Source organism: Bos taurus, chromosome 13, assembly GCF_002263795.3.
Source record: "Bos taurus isolate L1 Dominette 01449 registration number 42190680 breed Hereford chromosome 13, ARS-UCD2.0, whole genome shotgun sequence".
NCBI classification, from domain to species: Eukaryota; Metazoa; Chordata; class Mammalia; order Artiodactyla; family Bovidae; genus Bos; species Bos taurus.
The window spans coordinates 52,053,189-52,071,823 of NC_037340.1; the positions used below are offsets into that span (position 1 = coordinate 52,053,189).

Sequence of the window (18,635 nt, forward strand, 5' to 3'; positions counted from 1 at the left end):
GCATACGTGGTGGGTATTTTGTATAAATGGAATATGCAGCTTTCTGTGTCTGACTTCTTCTACTTAGCGTAATATTTTCAGGGTTCATTGATACTATAGCATGTTGTTGTTTAGTCGTTAAGCTATGCTTGACTCTTTGCAACCCCATGGACTGTAGCCCATCAGGCTCCTCTGTTCATGGTATTTCCCAAGCAAGAATACTGGAGTGGGTTGCCATTTCCTCTACAAGGGATCTTCCTGACCCAGATATCGAACCTGTGTCTCCTGCACTGACTTGAATTCATTACCACTGAGCCACCTGGGAAGCTTATTATAGCATGTACTAGTACTTCATTCCTTTTTGTGGCTGAATAGTATTGTATTGCATGGATATACAATATCTGATTTATCTCTTCATCAGTTGATGGATTGGGTTTTCTACCCCTTTTAGCTGTTGTGAGTAGTGCTGCTGTAAATTAGTTCAGTTCCGTTCAGTTCAGTTCAGTCGCTCAGGCGTGTCCAAAGCTTCACGGCCCCATGGACTGCATCATACCAGGCTTCCCTGTCTATCACCAACTCCCGGGGCTTGCTCAAACTCGTGTCCATTGAGTCAGTGATGCCGTCCAACCATCTCCTCCTCTGTCATCCCCTTCTCCTCCTGCCTTTAATCTTTCCCAGCGTCAGGTTTCTAATGAGTCAGCTTTTCGCATCAGGTGGCCAAAGTATCGGAGCTTCAGTTTCAGCATCAGTCCTTCCAGTGAATATTCAGGACTGATTTCTTTTAGGATGGACTGGTTTGATCTCCTTCCTGTCCCAGGGATTCTCAAGAGTCTTCTCAAACACCACAGTTCAAAAGCATCAGTTGTTTGGCGCTCAGCCTTCTTTATGGTCCAACTCTCACATCTGTACATGACTACTGGAAAAACCATAGCTTTGACTATATGGACCTTTTTTGGCAAAGTAATATCTCTGCTTTTTAATATGCTGTCTAGTTTGGTCATAGCTTTTCTTCCAAGGAGCAAGTGTCTTTTAATTTCATGGCTGTAGTCACCATCTGCAGTGATTTTGGAGCCCAAGAAAATAAAATCTCTCACTGTTTCCATTGTTTCCCCATCTATTTGCCATGAAGTGATGGGACTGTATGCCAAGGTCTTAGTTTTTCACATGTTGAGTTTTAAGCCAACTTTTTCAGTCTCCTCTTTTACTTTCATCAAGAGCCTCTTTAGCTCGTCTTCACTTTCTGCCATAAGGGCGGTGTTATCTGCATATCTGAGGTTTATTGCTATTTCTCTCAGCAGTCTTGATTTCAGCTTGTGCTTCACCCAGCCTGGCATTTTACGTGATGTACTCTGTATATAAGTTAAATAAGCAGAGTGACAATATACAGCCTTGACGTACTCCTTTCCCAATTTGGAACCAATCCATTGTTCCATGTCTGGTTCTAACTGTTGCTTCTTGACCTGCATACAGATTTTTCAAGAGGCAGGTCAAGTGGTATTCCCATCTCTTTAAGAATTTTCCACAGTTTGCTGTGATCCACACAGTCAAAGGCTTTGGCATAGTCCGTAAAGCTGAAGTAGATATTTTTCTGGAACTCTCTTGCTTTTTCTACGATCCAATGGATGTTGGCAATTTGATCTCTGGTTCCTCTGCCTTTTCTAAATCCAGCTTGAACATCCAGAAGTTCTTGGTTCACGTACAAGCCTTGCTTGGAGAAATTTTGAGCATTACTTTGCTAACGTGTGAAATGAGTGCACCTGTGTGATTGTTTGAACATTCTTTGGCATTGCCTTTCTTTGGGATTGGAATGAAAACTGATCTTTTCCAGTCTTGTGGCCACGGCTGAGTTTTCCAAATTTGCTGGCATATTTGAGTGCAGAACTTTCACAGCATCATCTTTTAGAATTTGAAATAGTTCAGCTGGAATTCCATCACCTCCAACTAGCTTTGTTCATAGTGATGCCTCCTAAGGCCCACTTGACTTCACATATCAGGATGTCTGGGTCTAGGTGAGTAATCACACCATCATGGTTATCTGGGTCATTAAGATCTTTTTTATATAGTTCTGTGTATTGGGCTTCCCTGATAGATCAGTTGATAAAGAATCCACCTGCAGTGGAGGAGACTCTGGTTAGATTCCTGAGTCAAGAAGATCTGCTAGAGAAGGGACAGGCTACCCACTCCAGTATTCTTGGACTTCCCTTGTGGCTCAGCTGGTAAAGAATCTGCCTGCAATGTGGGAGACCTGGGTTCAATCCCTGGGTTGGGAAGATTCCCTGGAGAAGGAAAAGGCTATCCACTCCAGTATTCTGGCCTGGAGAATTCCACAGACTATATAGTCCACGGGGTCACAGAGAGTCGGACATGATGAGCAACTTTCACTTTCTGTGTATTCTTGCCACCTCTTAATATCTTCTGCTTCTGTTAGGTCCATACTGTTTCTGTCCTTTATTGTGCCCATTGGCTCAGCTGGTAAAGAATCTGCCTGCAATGTAGGAGACCTGGGTTCAATCCCTGGGTTGGGAAGATCCCCCGGAGAAGGGAAAGGCTATGTAGTCCAGTATTCTGGCTTAGAGAATTCCATGGACTATATAGTCCATGGGGTCACAAAGAGTCAGACACGACTGAACAGCTTTCACTTTTCACTTTGCATGAAATGTATCCTTGGTATTCTGATTTTCTTGAAGAGATCTCTAGTCTTTCCCATTCTGTTGTTTTCCTCTATTTCTTTGCAATGATCACTGAAGAAGGCTTACTTCCTTCTCCTTGCTATTGTTTGGAACTCTGCATTCAGATGTGTATACCTTTCCTTTTCTCCTTTGCCTTTCTCTTCTCTTCTTTTCTCAGCTATTTGTAAGCCCTCCTCAGACAACCATTTTGCCTTTTTGCATTTCTTTTTCTTGAGGATGGTTTTGATCAATGCCTCCTGTACAATGGCCATAGTTCTTCAGGCACTTTGTCTGTCACATATGCTGATGGACAACTCTATCAGCTGTTGTGAATATTCACATATAAATTTTTGTTTGAATACCTGTTTTCAATGTTTTTAAGTATATAGAAATGAATTGCTGAGTCATATATTAATTCTGTGTGTAACTTGTTGAGGAACCTCCAGACTTCCATGGTGGCTATACCATTTTACATTCCTAGTACCTCAGAATGTACTAGGGTTCCGGTTTCTCTGCATCTTCGCTATTTGAAAAAATAGCCATCCTAGTGGATGTGAAGTAATATCTTATTGTGGTTTTGATTGCATTTCCCTAGGGAGTTAGTGATGGACAGGGAGGCCTGGCATGCTGCGATTCATGGGGTCGAAAAGAGTCGGACACGACTGAGCGACTGATCTGATCTGATCTGAGGGACTCATAATGTTTAGTATCTTTTCAATCATGATGTCAAATCGTCTAGCCCATGAACACAGGATGTCTTTCTGTTTACTTGGGTCTTTAATTTGTTTCAACAACACTTTATATTAATAGTTTTCAGTGTACAAGTTTTGTACCTTCTCAGTTAAATTTATTCCCAAGTATTATTTTTGATGCTATACTGAATGGAATTTTCTTATGTTCCTGTATGAATTGCTGATTGCTAGTGTATAGAAATACAACTGACTTACCCTGCATCTTTACTTAATTCTTTTATTAACTCTTTTAAGTGGGTGTGTGTATATTCTCTATGATTTTCTATACATGGGATCTTGTCATCTGTGTATTTAGTTTTACTTGTTCCTTTCTACTTTGGATACCTTTTAATTTCATTTTCTCCCTAACTGCTCTAATTAGAACTTCTAGTACAAAATTAAATTGTAGTGGTGAAAGCAGGCATCCTTGTTTTATTCCAGATCTTAGAGGGGATGCTTTCAGTCTTTCACCATAGAGTATAATATTAGACCCCTTGGATTTTTCATAAATGCCCTTTACTGTATTGAGGAAATTTTATTCATAGTTTGCTGAATGTGCAATAAATAATTTTTTAATGTAAGTATGTCCCAAGTAGTACATGGAACATTCTTATACTAAACAAATTATCAACCAAAAAAATCCATTTTTATCCAAATTTATCCAAATTTCATATTTAAGTCGACATTTAAATTTTTTATTTGCTAAATTAATAACCTTAAGAAGGACAAGGCTGGATTCTTTTGAGGTGGTTGATGGAGGCAGAAGAGACTTCAATGTTATTTGCATATTGAGGAAAGGATCCAATAGTCAGAGATAAGTTTAAGATTCAAGAGAGAGGCAAGAACAGATGGAATAAGGCCCTGGAGGGGAGGGACAGAGTTAGGGTCAGATTTGTACAAGAAGAGCTTGGCTGCCTTACCTGGGTTCCCACATAAGTTTTCTGACACTGCTATTAAGGTGCTAAGTAAATGGTATTAGAACCCTTTGCCCATCTGTGCCTTGTTTTGATCCTACAAATTTTTTAAGAGTAAAAACTGTGTCCGCTTGTGCCTAGCAGTGTACCTTGTGCACATATTAAGCTCTTGAAGATTGCTCCAAGTACATAACGTTGCGAGCTTTTTTGGACTTAGACCTGTGTTCTGGCCTTCCTGTGCCTGAGACAGCTGTCTTTTATTTTAACTAGCTATAAGAGAAATGGACACAAGTCAGATTTTTTACTTAGATGGACGAGTAACTCAATTTAGAAATTATAACAAGTAAGATTGCTCCAAGTATATAACATTTCAAGCTTCTTTTGGACTTACACCTGTGTTCTGGCCTTCCTGTGTCTGAGGCAGCTGTCTTTTATTTTAACTAGCTATAAGAGAAATGAACACAAGTCAGATTTTTTACTTAGATGGACGAGTAACTCAATTTAGAAATTATAACAAGTATTATACTTCTTTAAAGGCTGAAGTGCCCAATTTATAAAATTGCTCAGTGCATTGGTATTCCACCCACTCTTTGAGGCTAAATGCTTTTCTCTTATTTGACAGGTAGTCTTTTCTTTTTTTAAATTCTGTAACCTGTTTGAGCCTAGTCTTTAAAATATGTGTATCTGCCAGAATTACTTTCCATTACATTTTCATGAAACTCAAAAATCAGTTTGTATAACTCAGCTATGGCAACTTCTTTGTAAGCCAAAGGAAGACGGATGTACAGGTGTTCACAAAGTGTCATGGTCACCTTATTCTCTTCTAAATTATCCCTCCACACTTCCCTATTGCTAGGTTCTGAGTCTTCAGCAACAAAAAGATTTGCTTGGCTGCTTTAAGGAAACACAGACAGAAACCTTTGAGATAAGATGACCAGTTTGTCCCAGTTTGCTTGGGACTTTCCTGTTTTTAGCACTGAAAATTCCACTTTCTGAATAGACCATATGGTTGGTCACCCTCCCTCTGGATCTCTTTTCAGTACTGTTCTTGTACATTCCCTTCCTCACCCTGAGTATAGGGAGGCAGAGAAGAAATGCCTCTCACCATTTGGACATCCAGTTCTGTATCAGCTATTAGCTGCGAGAAATACTCTGAGCATGTATCTGTAGCCTTATTCTTACTTATATCATCCTGTGACCCCAGGAACCCAGCCCCATTATTTTATCAACTTAAAACTCTAAACATACAAAAGGAAAACTTTTCTGCTTAGTCATAGTTATTACTTAAGTGACAGGTACACCAAGAATAAGCATGCTGGTTTGTTTCAAGTTTGTTTCTTACAGTGTGGGTTGTTGTTCAGTCGCTCAGTCGTGTCCAACTCTTCGCGACCTCATGGACTGCAGCACACCAGACTTCCCTGTTCTTCACCATCTCCTGGAGTTTACTCAAACTCATGTCCATTGAGTTGGTGATGCCATTCAACCATCCCATCCTCTGTCGTCCCCTTCTCTTCCTGCCTTTAATCTTTCCCAGCATCAGGGTCTTTTCTAATGAGTCAGCTTTTTGCATCAGGTGGCCCAAGTATTGGAGCTTCACTTTTAGCATCAGTCCTTTCAGTGAATATTCAGGACTGATTTCCTTTAGGATTGACTGGTTTGATCTCCTTTCTGTCCAAGGGATTCTCAAGAGTCTCCTCCAACACCACATTTCAAAAGCATCAGTTGTTTGGCGCTCAACTTTCTTTATGGTCCAACTCTCACATCTATACATGACTACTGGAAAAACCATAGCTTTGACTATATGGACCTTTTTGGCAAAGTAATACCTCTGCTTTTTAATATGCTGTCTAGGTTAGTCATAGCTTTTCTTCCAAGGAGCAAGCGTCTTTTAATTTCATGGCTGTAATCACCATCTGCAGTGATTTTGGAGCCCAAGAAAATAAAGTCTCTTACTGTTTTCCTTGCTTCCCCATCTATTTGCCATGAAGTGATGGGACTGTATGCCAAGGTCTTAGTTTTTCACATGTTGAGTTTTAAGCCAACTTTTTCACTCTTCTCTTTCACCTTCATCAAGAGCCTCTTTAGTTCCTCTTCACTTTCTGCCATTAGGGTGGTATCATCTTTGTATCTGAGGTTATTGCTATTTCTCCCAGCAATCTTGATTTCAGCTTGTGCTTCACCCAGCCTGGCATTTTACATGATGTACTCTGCATATAAGTTAAATAAGCCGAGTGACAATAGCGTGGATAGTGGAATTAAACTGGAATCTTCAGTTAAAGGGCTTATATCTGGGTGAGGAACTTTAAGACTTCTGTGGTAATAGTGTGTTTGGATTTATAAAATAAAAAGACAGTACACGGAATCCTTGTGATGCAATGATCCCGTATCTTGACTTTGGTACACAAAAAGTGATTACATAGATCTGTGCAAAGAATAAACTTGCATAGAACTTAATCTACAGACAAACACAAATGAGTCCTTGTCAAACTGGTGAAGTCTGAGTAAAATTAGTGGATTGTATCATTGTTCATTCCTGGTAGTAATGTTGTGCTATAACTATGTAAGATGTTACCATTGAGGAAACTGGTTAAAGTTATGAGAGATCTCTTTGTATTATTTCTTAACCATGCACATGGATTTATAATGACGTTAAAAAGTTTAATTAAAATTTTAAAAAAGAATATTTCTTAGAAGGTAGCTTTGAAATCCTTGTGAGATATTTATTCAGTAATATCTTGTACATAGTTCATTTTTCTCCTTCATGCTCTTAAAGAATCCTTTCTTTTTAGAAAAAACAAAATGTCAAGGGAAAAACTGAGACAGCTAGTTTATTTCTGAGTTTGTCCTTTGATATTCTTTGATATCTTCAGAAAGCCATTTGCGAAGATAGGCCCTCATGTAGTACAAAAAGGATAGTGCAAACACATCAACCAGAGGAAAGGGAAATCCTGTGAAGGGTCAATTGCCTCTAAGTGGTTCGAAATTGCTAGTGTCATCTAGGAGGTTAATGGATGACTTTTCATTTAGTGTCATTTCTCTCCCTAGTTATAAGGTTTCTATGACTTTCATCTTAACAGTAGCTTTCAAATCCTTTTACTACACCACTTAGTAAGAAATACATTTTTCATCAAAACCCAGAATAGATATAATTTCATATGTACATATATCTGAAACTAAAGTTTCACGAAACACTGATCACCCTCATATATGATATATTCTGACTTCTTTCTTTTTACTTAATTTTTTAAAATGCTGATTATAGCTCAGTAATTTGAGTTCCTGATTCTCGATCTACAGTTTGGAAAAATATTGCCTCATCCCTCCATGTAAAGTGGTCTAAAGCCCATTGGCATGACATTCGGGGCCCTTCCCAGCCCTTCCTCCCCCAGCTAAGTGGCATATTCAGCATTTCCTGGCTGGCCTCACACTGTCCCGTTCCTATGCCTTGACTTTTACTGTCCTTCTCCTAGTGCCCTTCCCATTTTGTTCCTATTCTTGTCTCTTGGCTTCTATGGTCGAGCATATATTGCATTTTTAATATTTATCACTAGTAGATGGTGTCTGTTCTTCAAAGTTGCCCATGAGTTTAGCCACGTGCCTTAGTTGTCTCTAGTTCAGACGTTACTCCTGTGAGTTCTTCCCTGACTGTTGGCAGGTGTTTTCAGTCTTTTTCATCAAAAACCACAGGATGTTTTATATTGAACATAGTATATATTACAGTTATTTGTATAAAACTGAAACAAGTCTCATGACATAATGCACTATGTGCACTTTTGTATTACCTGCTCTTTTAGTTCATATTTCTTTTCTTTAGCCTATAACTTGATTTTAAAACAAATTGACAAACATTGATTAGACCATCCTTCCGTACTTTGAATGTCATCTGTGAAAAACCTTTGTATTACCAGCTGTTACAAACCTTTGTATTCCATAATCACTGTTGGGAGGAATTTTGTAATGCTTCAAGACTTGAGAACAGGACCCTTTTATCTTTTTTTCCCTCACAAAAAGACTTATAGAGAATATTGCAGATTTTTTTTTCATAGTTAAAAAAATTTGAATATAAGTAATAGGTCAGTGGAGAAATAAACTCTGTTTTTAGTCATACAATTGAATACTATGAAGAAGTTAAAATGAACAGACTAGATATACACATTTTAACATGGAAAAACTTAAAATAATAACGTTTAATAGAAAAGCAAGTTGCAAGGTAATACACTGTAAATTATCAGTAATGTACATTCAGTTCAGTTCAGTTGCTAAGTCATGTCCAACTCTTTGCAACCTCATGGACTGCAACATGCCAGGCTTCCCTGTCCTTCACCATCTCAAGGAGTTTACTCAAACTCATGACACTGAGTCGGTGATGCCTAACCATCTGATCCTCTGTCACCCTCTTCTTCCCCTGCCTGCAGTCTTTCCCAGCACCAGGGTCTTCTCTTCAGGTGGCCAAAGTATCGGAGTTTCATCTTCAGCAGCAGTCCTTCCAATGATTATTCAGGGTTGATTTCCTTTAAGGTTGACTGGTTTGATCTCCTTGCTGTCAAGGGGATTCTCAAAGAGTCTACCAGCACCAGAGTTTGAAAGCATCAGTTCTTCAGCACTCAGCCTTCTTATGCTCCAACTCTCACACCCGTACATGACTACTGGAAAACCATAGCTTTGACTATATGAACCTTTGTTGGCAAAATGATATCTCTGCTTTTTAATATGACGTCTAGATTTGTCATAGCTTATCTTCCAAGGAACATAATTTCATGGCTGCAGCCACCATCCAGTGATTTTGGATCCCAAGAAAATGAAGTCTGTCTCCGTTTCCATTTTATCCCTGTCTATTTGCCATGAAGTGATGGGACTGGATGCCATGATCTTAGTTTTTTGAAAGTTGAGTTTTTTATTTTTAAATTATTTATTTAGTGTCTGTGCCATGCAGCATGTGGGATCTTAGTTCTCTGACCAGAATCGAACCCGTGCCCCTGGCATTGAAAGCACAGAGTCTTAACCATTGGACACCAGGGAAGTCCCAAATGTTGAGTTTTAAGCCAGCATTTTCACTCTCCTCTTTCATCCTCATGAGAAGACTCTTTTTCTCTTCACTTTATGCCATTGGGCTTCCCTGGTAGCTCAGCTGGTAAACAATCTGCCTGCAATGCAGGAGACCCCGGTTCAATTACTGGGTTGGGAAGATCCTCTGGAGAAAATACAGGCCCAGTATTCTTGGGCTTCTCTGGCAGCTCAATTGATAAAAAAAAAAATCCCCCTACAATACGGGAGACTTGGGTTCAATCCCTGGGTTGGGAAGATCCCCTGGAGAAGCTACCCACTCCAGCCTTTGCCCTGCTTCATTCTGTACTTCAAAGCCAAACTTGCCGGTTATCCCAGGTATCTTTCAACTTCCTGTTTTTGCATTTCAGTTCCCTATGATGATGCTGGAGAAGGAAATGACAACCCACTCTAGTATTCTTGCCTGGAGAATTCCATGGACAGAGGACCCTGGCAGGCTGCAGTCCATAGGATTGCAAAGACTTAGACACGACTGAGCGATTTTCACTCACTTCACTCCCTATGATGAAAAGGATCTTTTCTTGGTGTTAGTTCTAAAGATGTTAGTTCTAACATCTTTTTTTGGTGTTAGTTCTAAGAGGTCTTATAGATCTTCGTAGATCTGTTTGACTTCAGCTTCTTCAGCCTTAGTGATTGGGGCATAGACTTGGATTACTTTGATGTTGAATAGTTTGCCCTGGAAGTGAACTGATATCATTCTGTCAGGTTTTTTTTTCTTTAGATTGCACCCAGGTACTGCATTTTGGACTCTTTTGTTAACTGTGAGGGCTGTTCCATTCTTCCTAAGGGATTCTTGCCCACAGTAGTAGATATAATGGTCATCTGAATTAAATCCTCCCATTCCTGTCCATTTTACTTCACTGATTCCTAAAATGTCAGTGTTCACTCTTGCATCTCCTGTTTGGCCACATCCAATTTACGTTGATTCATGGACCTAACATTCCAGGTTCCTATGTAATATTGTTCTTTGCAGCATTGGACTTGACTTTCACCACCAGGCACATCCCCAACTGGGCATTGTTTCCGCTTTGGCTCAGCCTCTTCATTCTTTCTGCAGCTCTTTCACCACTCTTCCCCAGTAGCATATTGGACATCTGCCAAGCCAAGGTTGGGGGGTGGGTCTCATCTTCCAGTCTTTATATCTTTTTGCCTTTCATACTATTCTGGGGGTTCTCAAGGTAAGAATCAGTTTAGTTCAGTTGCTCAGTCGTGTCTGACTCTTTGTGACCCCATGGACGGCAGCACGCCAGGCTTCCCTGTCCATCACCAACTCCCGGAGCTTACTCCAACTCATGTCCATACAGTTGGTGATGCCATTCAACCATCCCATCCTCTGTCATCCCCTTCTCCTCCCGCCTTCAATCTTTCCCAGCATCAGGGTCTTTTCCAGTGAGTCAGTTCTTCACATGAAGTGGCCAAAGTACTGGAGTTTCAGCTTCAGCATCACTCTTGCCAATGAATATTCAGCACTGATTTCCTTTAGGATTGACTGGTTGGATCTCCTTGCAGTCCAAGGGACTCTTAGAAGGGACTCAAGGGAGTCTTCTCCAACACCACAGTTCAAAAGCATCAGTTTTTCAGCGTTCAACTTTCTTTATAGTCCAACTCTCATATCCATATATGACTGCTGGAAAAACCATAGCTTTGACTATATGGACCTTTGTTGGCAAAGTAATGTCTCTGCTTTTTAATATGCTGTCTAAGTTGGTCATAACTTTTCTTCCAAGGAGCAAGCGTCTTTTAATTTCATGGCTGCAGTCACCATCTGCAGTGATTTTGGAGCTCCCCCCAAAATAAAACCTCTCAGTGTTTCCAGTGTTTCCCCATCTATTTGCCATGAAGTGATGTGACCAGATGCCATGATCTTAGTTTTCTGAATGTTGTTTTAAGCCAGCTTTTTCACTCTGCTCTTTCACTTTCATCAAGAGGGTCTTTAGTTTTTCTTCGCTTTCTGCCATAACAGTGGTGTCATCTGCATATTTGAGGTTACTAATATTTCTCCCGGCAATCTTGACTCCAGCTTGTGCTTCATCCAGCCCATCATTTCTCATGATGTACTCTGCATATAAGTTAAATAAGCAGGGTGACAGTATATAGCCTTGATGTACTCCTTTCCCGATTTGGAACCAGTCTGTTGTTCCATATTCAGTTCTAACTGTTGCTTCTTAACCTGCATATTGATTTCTCAGGAGGCAGGTCAGGTGGTTTGGTATTCCCATCTCTTTAAGAATTTTCCACAGTTTGTTGTGGAAAACTAACTGTGTGTAGAAAAGGCAGAGGAACTAGAGGTTAAATTGCCAGTATCTGTTGGGTCATCGGAAAAGCAAGAGAGTTCCAAAAAAACATCTACTTCTGCTTTATTGACTACGCCAAAGCCTTTGCCTCTGTGGATCACAAGGCAAGAACACTGAAGTGGTTTGCCATTCCCCTTCTCTAGCGGACCGTGTTTTGTCAGGTACACTAATGAGACACAAACATGGCAAAATGTTAGATTTGCTAAATCTAGGGGGTGGATATAAGAGTATCTACTACATTATTTCTTTATCCTTTTATCTAAAATATTTTGTAATGAAAATCTTTGTAATAAAAATTGATATGTCATCTGCTTATAAATCTTTACTATCTTGCTATCTTATAATACTATATTGTCTGGCTCCAAACTGCTTGCCTGAACTGTAGGTCACTTTAGCCATGATCTGTGTTGCCCGATTTATACTTAGATCTGGTCTCTCTTAGAAGCCAAATTTGGATAAGGAACTTGTAGTTTGTAAGTATTGTATATCCTGGACAGTGTTTGCAGTGAGTTCAGGTAGTATAGCTATTTCCTAGGCAGAGCTGAAGAGACAGTCTTCCTGAATGAGACCATTTGCATTTTCATGTGGTAAGTCATTGTTTTTTTCTGTATTAAGTATTAAGGCAGGAAATACTTGTCTTAAAAAATCAGGAGTGTTGGAACCAGAGAGAGGAAAGATCATACAAAGATGTCAGTGGCAACCAGAGTCCTGTAGAAGCCTGAGGTGTTTGGGCATCACTGTTTCCCCCAAAAATATTATAATTTGTAAGTTTTTTTTTTTTAAAGGATCTGCCACTCTGTTTCAATTTGATCTCCAGTCCTAATTTGTTTTCAATCACTTTTTCCTCAGTCATTATTTGCTTTTTTTTTTTTGGTCTTAGCTGCTGCACACAACTTTCTTTAGTTGCTGCAACAGGGGCCACTTTCTGGTTGTGGTATGAGGGCTTCTCATTGTGGTGGCTTCTTGTGTTGTGGCTTACAGGCTCTAGAGTGCTCAGTAGTTGCCCTAAGTCATGAGGGATCTTCCTGGACCAGGGATTGAACCCGTGTGCCCTGCATTGGCAGGCTGATTCTTAAGCACTGGACCACCAGGGAAGTCCCCCAATCATTCTTTATTATTATTATTACCACTTTTATTATTGTTATTGGACTATTTTTTAAGAGCAAGTTGAGGCTTACAGAAAAATTGATCAAATAATTTTTGATGGGAAATGGGAATCAGAGAATTCCCATGTACATCCTCTCCCTTCTGTATAGTTTCCCTATTATTAACATCTTGCACAAGTGTGGTTTATGTATTATAATTGATAAACCAATATTGATGTATTATTATTAACTGAAGTCCATAGTTTACATTAAGGTTTACTCTTTGTGCAATTCTGTGGATTTTGACAAATGTGTAATGCCATTTATTACAGTATCATACAGAATAGTTTTACCACTTAACCATTTCACTTTTATCTCTACTCCAGTGCTTAGCATAGGGCATGTAAATATTACATGCATGTGCAATGATTATTTCATCTAAAATTAATATAACCAATCAAATTTAGTAGAGTTTAAAAAACATTTAAAGAACAATTTTCTACCACCAAATAGAGCCTATATTAGGAATAAAAAGATGGCTTAAAATTGTAAAATGTGTTATATCTCATTAATCTGTCAAATAAGAAAAATAAAACTCAATATATAGAGACAATCAGAATTCAAAGCATATAATGTACGTGTTAAGTCACGTCAGTCATGTCCGACTGTTTGTGACCCTGTGGACTATAGCTTGCCAGGCTCCTCTGTCCATGGGATTCTCCAGGCAAGAATACTAGAGTGCATAGCCATACCCTTCTCCAGGGGATCTTTCCCACCTAGGGATTGAACTTGTGTCTCTTATGTCTCCTGCATTGGCAGGTGGGTTCCTTACCACTAGTGCCACCTGGGAAGCCCCAAAGCATATAATATTTCAGTCTAACAATCAGCATCATGTTCAAGGATGAAAAACTAGAGGCATTTTCTAATGGGAACAGAAGCTTGACAACTCTAATATTATTTCATGTAATTCTGGCAGTTCTAGCTAATATAGGAAGATGAGAGAAATAAGAGTTACCGTTTTAAGAAAGAGGCTCTCATTGAGATTATAGAACCCCCCCAAAATTCCTAAAAATGTGTTAAAATCAGTGAGTTCAGTAACATAGGTAAATACATAATAAAGATACAAAAATGAAAAGCTTTCCTAATATAGCAATAACTGGTTAGAAAAATTAACAGTATAAAAGGTAAAAATCTGGAGAAGGAAATGGCAACCCACTGCAGTATTCTTGCCTGGAAAATTCCATGGACAGAGGATGGCAGTAGTCCATGGGGTCGCAAAAGAGTTGAACATGACTTAGCCACTAAACAACAACAACTATCCATCCATATTCCTACCTGTTAGAGGTAATTCATGTACTCTTTTGGAGTGATGCTAAATAACTTGTTTGTTAACATGTGAATTCAAAGCCCTAACTGGTTTGCTCTTGGAACATCTGAAGCTTCCAGTTTGAGGAATTCTCAGGTTTCTCTAGGAAGAGGCATGATCCATGAATTGGGAATGACAACAGCCAAGTCAAGAGGTCCCCCGAGGGGCGAGGTCAGAACCACAAGAGGGTGGTCCTTGAGCAGGGTGGAGACAGAACCAACGGGTAGACACCACCCCTTCCCCAGCTGTGGCCACTGCAGGAAAGTTCCTGAGAGTCACAGGTCCACTAACCTCCTCGCCATCCAAGTGACTGCTCTTCTACTGCTTTCTGTGAGATCAGTCTTAAAGAAACAGTCTCTGTTTCACAAACGATGGAACTCTGTAAATACAAAAAATAAATAAATAAAAGGTAAAATCTGCTTAATTTTTATCTTAGTAGTGTAGTAGTAAAAAGTTGCAAACAACTGAAATGTCCGCCTAAAAGAGGGTGGTTTATTATTTATACCCCATCCTTTTCCAAAATGATTTTAAGGTAGCTTTCACAACATACCTTATTATATAAAAATAAGTGACGAATTCAAGCAGAGAGAAATCTGAGGGTTGGGCCACAGATTTCATTCTGAGCTTTCTAGTGCCAAAGTAAAGATCATAATCAATTATATGATTCATATTCATACTTATAATACTGAGTTGATTGGAAGAAGCAACTGTTCTAATACTAAGACCAAAAAGAGATTTTTCTCATGAGTCCTAGAGGATACCATGCAGAATAGAGAATGATCATTTTGACAACTGTAGAGAGCTGTTTCATATAAAATTCCTTGTTAATAACCACACAGAACCAATGAAATATTTGGTAAAGAGTATATGAGCTTCCCAGGTGGCGTAGTGGTAAAGAATCTGCCTGCCAATGCAGGAAACACAGGAGACACAGGTTCAATCCTTGGGTATGGAAGATCCCTTGGAGGAGAAAGTGGCAACTCACTCAAGTATTCTTGCCTGGGAAACTCCATGGACCGAGGTGCCTGGTAGGCTACAGTCCATGGGGTTGCAAAGAGTCGAACATGACTGAGCACACACACATAGATATGCAGTGGGGCGAGGAATGCAGTGATGGTTATGGCTAGGATGAACATAGGGATGGTTCAGTACACTGCTCTGAGGAGCAGCTCAATGGAGTAATACATTTTAGAGACTAAAATTATGGCTCTCAGTTGATGTGTGGTGCCACCGTGGTGTCCTGTGAATCTTCACAGATCCACCACTGAGTTTTTCTAAATGTGTTACATTTATTTTTGCTACAGATGAGGATCCACATTGCTAAGAAGTCTGTCAGATGGTGGTGTAGGATATGAATGCAGCAGCCATCAGGGAAGCCAGGCAGGAGGCAAGAGGTACTACTTAGGCCAGCACTAAAAAGAATTCATTGTGGATGGACTGAACAGTCTCTATAAATATTCTCTCAAATTAGATTTTGGTAAGTGTTATGGAGAGCAGATAGGCTGTGTCTGGTCAGATACAGGTCCATATGCTTTAATAGTTGACTTAGAAATTAACCTCTCCCAGGTGGAGCTAGTGGTAAAGAACCCACCTGCCAGTGCAGGAGACACAAGAGACTCAGGTTCCATACCTGGGTCAGGAAGATCCCCTGGAGAAGGGCACCATCCATAGGGTCACAAAGAGTTGGAAACAACTGAAGCTACTTAGCATGCATGCATGAAAGTTGTGAAGCCTCATGAGGTGAGATGCTTCAACAGATGTTGCAAAGAGTAGTCAAGGTTTCTAAATTCCTGCATTGTAGAGCATAGCCACAGGGTTTTCCTGATGGCTCAGTGATAAAGAATCCGCCTGCCAATGCAGGAGATGTGAACCCATCCCTGAGTTGGAAAGATCTGGAGATTAAAATGGCAACCCTCTCCAGTATTCTTGCCTGGGAAATCCCATGGACAGAGGAGCCTGATAGACTACAGTCCCTGGGGTCACAAAAGAGTCAGACATGACTTAGCAACTAAACAACAACAAAAGAGCATAGCCACATTAATTGTAAGTTTGGAAGAATTGATTTTTTTTTTTTAGGTTTTGATACCAAACCTAGATGTAAGTAACAGGGGGGAAAAAGGTTGTAAGTTATCTGTAGAACATCTGGCTTTAAGCCATATAGCTTCCTGGTTAATCCTTCAAGGTAAATTGTGTCCAAGTAGACAATAACCAGAGTGGTTTAGAAAGATTTAGAATCTGAGTCCTACCTTCATCTTTCTTTGAGTCTCAGTTTATTCATCTGCAAAATAAGGATATTAGTACCCATTTTAGAGCTAATCAGTTGGTAAGATTTAAATTGAATAAAACCCCCTGTGGCCTCTCCTGGCCACCATCACCCCAATACCAAAACCAGACAAGGATACCACAAAAGGAAGAAATTACAGGCCAGTATCACTGATGAACATATATGCAGAAATCCTCAACAAAATACTAGCCATCTGTATCCTATAATACATTAAAAAGATCATACACCATGATCAAGTGGGATTCATCCCACAGATGCAAGGATGTTTCAGCATCAAAAAATCAGTGTGATATGCCATATCAACAAATTGAAGAATAAAAGCCATATGATCATCTCAATAGATGCAGGAAAAGGTTTTGACAAAATTCAGCGCCCATGTATGATAAAACCTCTCCAGAAAGTGGGTATAGAGGGTACATACCTCAACATAATAAAGGCCATATGTGACAAACCTACAGCTAGTTTCATAATCGGTGGTGAAAAGCTGAAAGCATTCCCTCTAAGATCAGGAACAAGACAAGAATGTCCACTCTCAGCACTTTTATTCAACATAGTTTTGGAAGTCCTAGCTATAGCAATCAGAGAAGAAAAAGAAGTAAAGGGAATCCAAATTGGAAAAGAAGTTAAACTGTCACTGTTTGCAAATGACATGATACTATACTTAGAAGATCCTAAAAATGCTACCAGAAAACTACTAGAACTCATCAATGAATTTGGTAAAGTTTAAGGTTACAAAATTAATACACAGAAATCAGTTGCATTTCTATACACTAACAATGAAAGATCAGAAAGAGAAATTCAAGAAGTTCCATTTACTATTGCATCAAAAAGAAAATACTTAGGAATAAACCTATCTAAGGAGACAAAAGACCTATACTCTGAAAACTATAAGATGCTGATGAAAGAAATCGAAGAGGACATAAACAGATGGAAAGATATACCATGTTCATGGATTGGAAGAATGAGTATTGTCTAAATGACTATAGTACCCAAGGCAATTTACAGATTCAGTGCAATCCCTATCAAATGACCAATGGCATTTTTCATAGAGAACAAAAAAAATCTAAGAATTTGTATGGAGACACAAAAGACCCCGAACAGCCAAAGCAAGTCTTGAAAAATAGAGCTGGAGGAATCAGGCTCTTTGACTTCAGGCTACACTACAAAGTTACAGTCATCAAAACAGTATGGTACTGGCACAAAAATAGAAATATAGATCAATGGAACAGGATAGAAAACCCATAAATAAGCCTGTGCACCTATGGTCAATTAATCTCTGACAAAGTAGGCAAGACTATACAATGTTGGAAAGACAGTCTCTTCAACAAATGGTGCTGGGTAAACTGGACAGCCCCATATAAAAAAATGAAGTTAGATCAGTCCCTAACTCCATGCACAAAAATAAGTTCAAAATGGATTAAGAACATAAATGTGAGATTGGACAGTTTAATCCTAAAGGAAAACATAAGGCAGACCACTCTCTGACATAAATCACAGCAACATCATTTTTGATCCATCTCCCCGAATAATGGAAATAAAAGCAAAAATAAACATACAGGACCTACTTAAGCTCAAAAGTTTTTGCACAGCAAAGGAAATAATAAAATGTGTAGACAACCCACAGATTGGGAGAAAATACTTGCAAATGATGTTCCCAATAAGGGATTAGTCTCTAAAATTTATGAACAGCTTATGATGCTTAACAGCATCAAAACAAAATAACCCACTTAAAAAATGGGCAGAAGACATGAATAGATTTTCTCCAAAGAGGACATAGAGATGGCCAATAGACACATGAACAGATGTTCCACATCGCTAGTTATTAGAGAAATGCAAATTAAAACTACAATGAAACTCCTCTCTCCAGTCAGAATGGTATCATCAAAAAGTCCACAAGCAACAAATGCTGGAGAGGGTGTGGTGAGAAGGGGACCCTACTGCACTGTTGGTGGGAATATAAATTGGTGCAGCCACTTGGAAGTTCCTTAAAAAACTAAAAATGGAGCTATCACATGACCCTGCAATCCCACTCCTGGGCATATATCCAGAGAAAAACATGGCCCATTCATTGCAGCACTCTTTACAATAGCTAAGACATGGAAGCAACCTAAATGTCCATCAACAGAGGAATGGATAAAGAAGATGTGGTACATATATACAATGGAATATTACTCAGCCATTAAAAAGAATGAAATAAGGCCATTTGTAGCAACATGGATGGACCTAGAGAGTGTCATACTGAGTGAAGT

General features: G+C 39.4%; 1 protein-coding gene across 1 annotated transcript in view; it reads left to right on the top strand.

The window, feature by feature from the left end:
• The window catches only part of UBOX5 (U-box domain containing 5), a 47,831-nt gene that overhangs the window by 13,332 nt on the left and 15,864 nt on the right, over positions 1-18,635 (top strand). Inside the window, 1 exon segment of the mRNA NM_001075669.1 lies at positions 15,407-15,496. The gene's annotated coding sequence lies outside the window, so the exon portion shown is untranslated.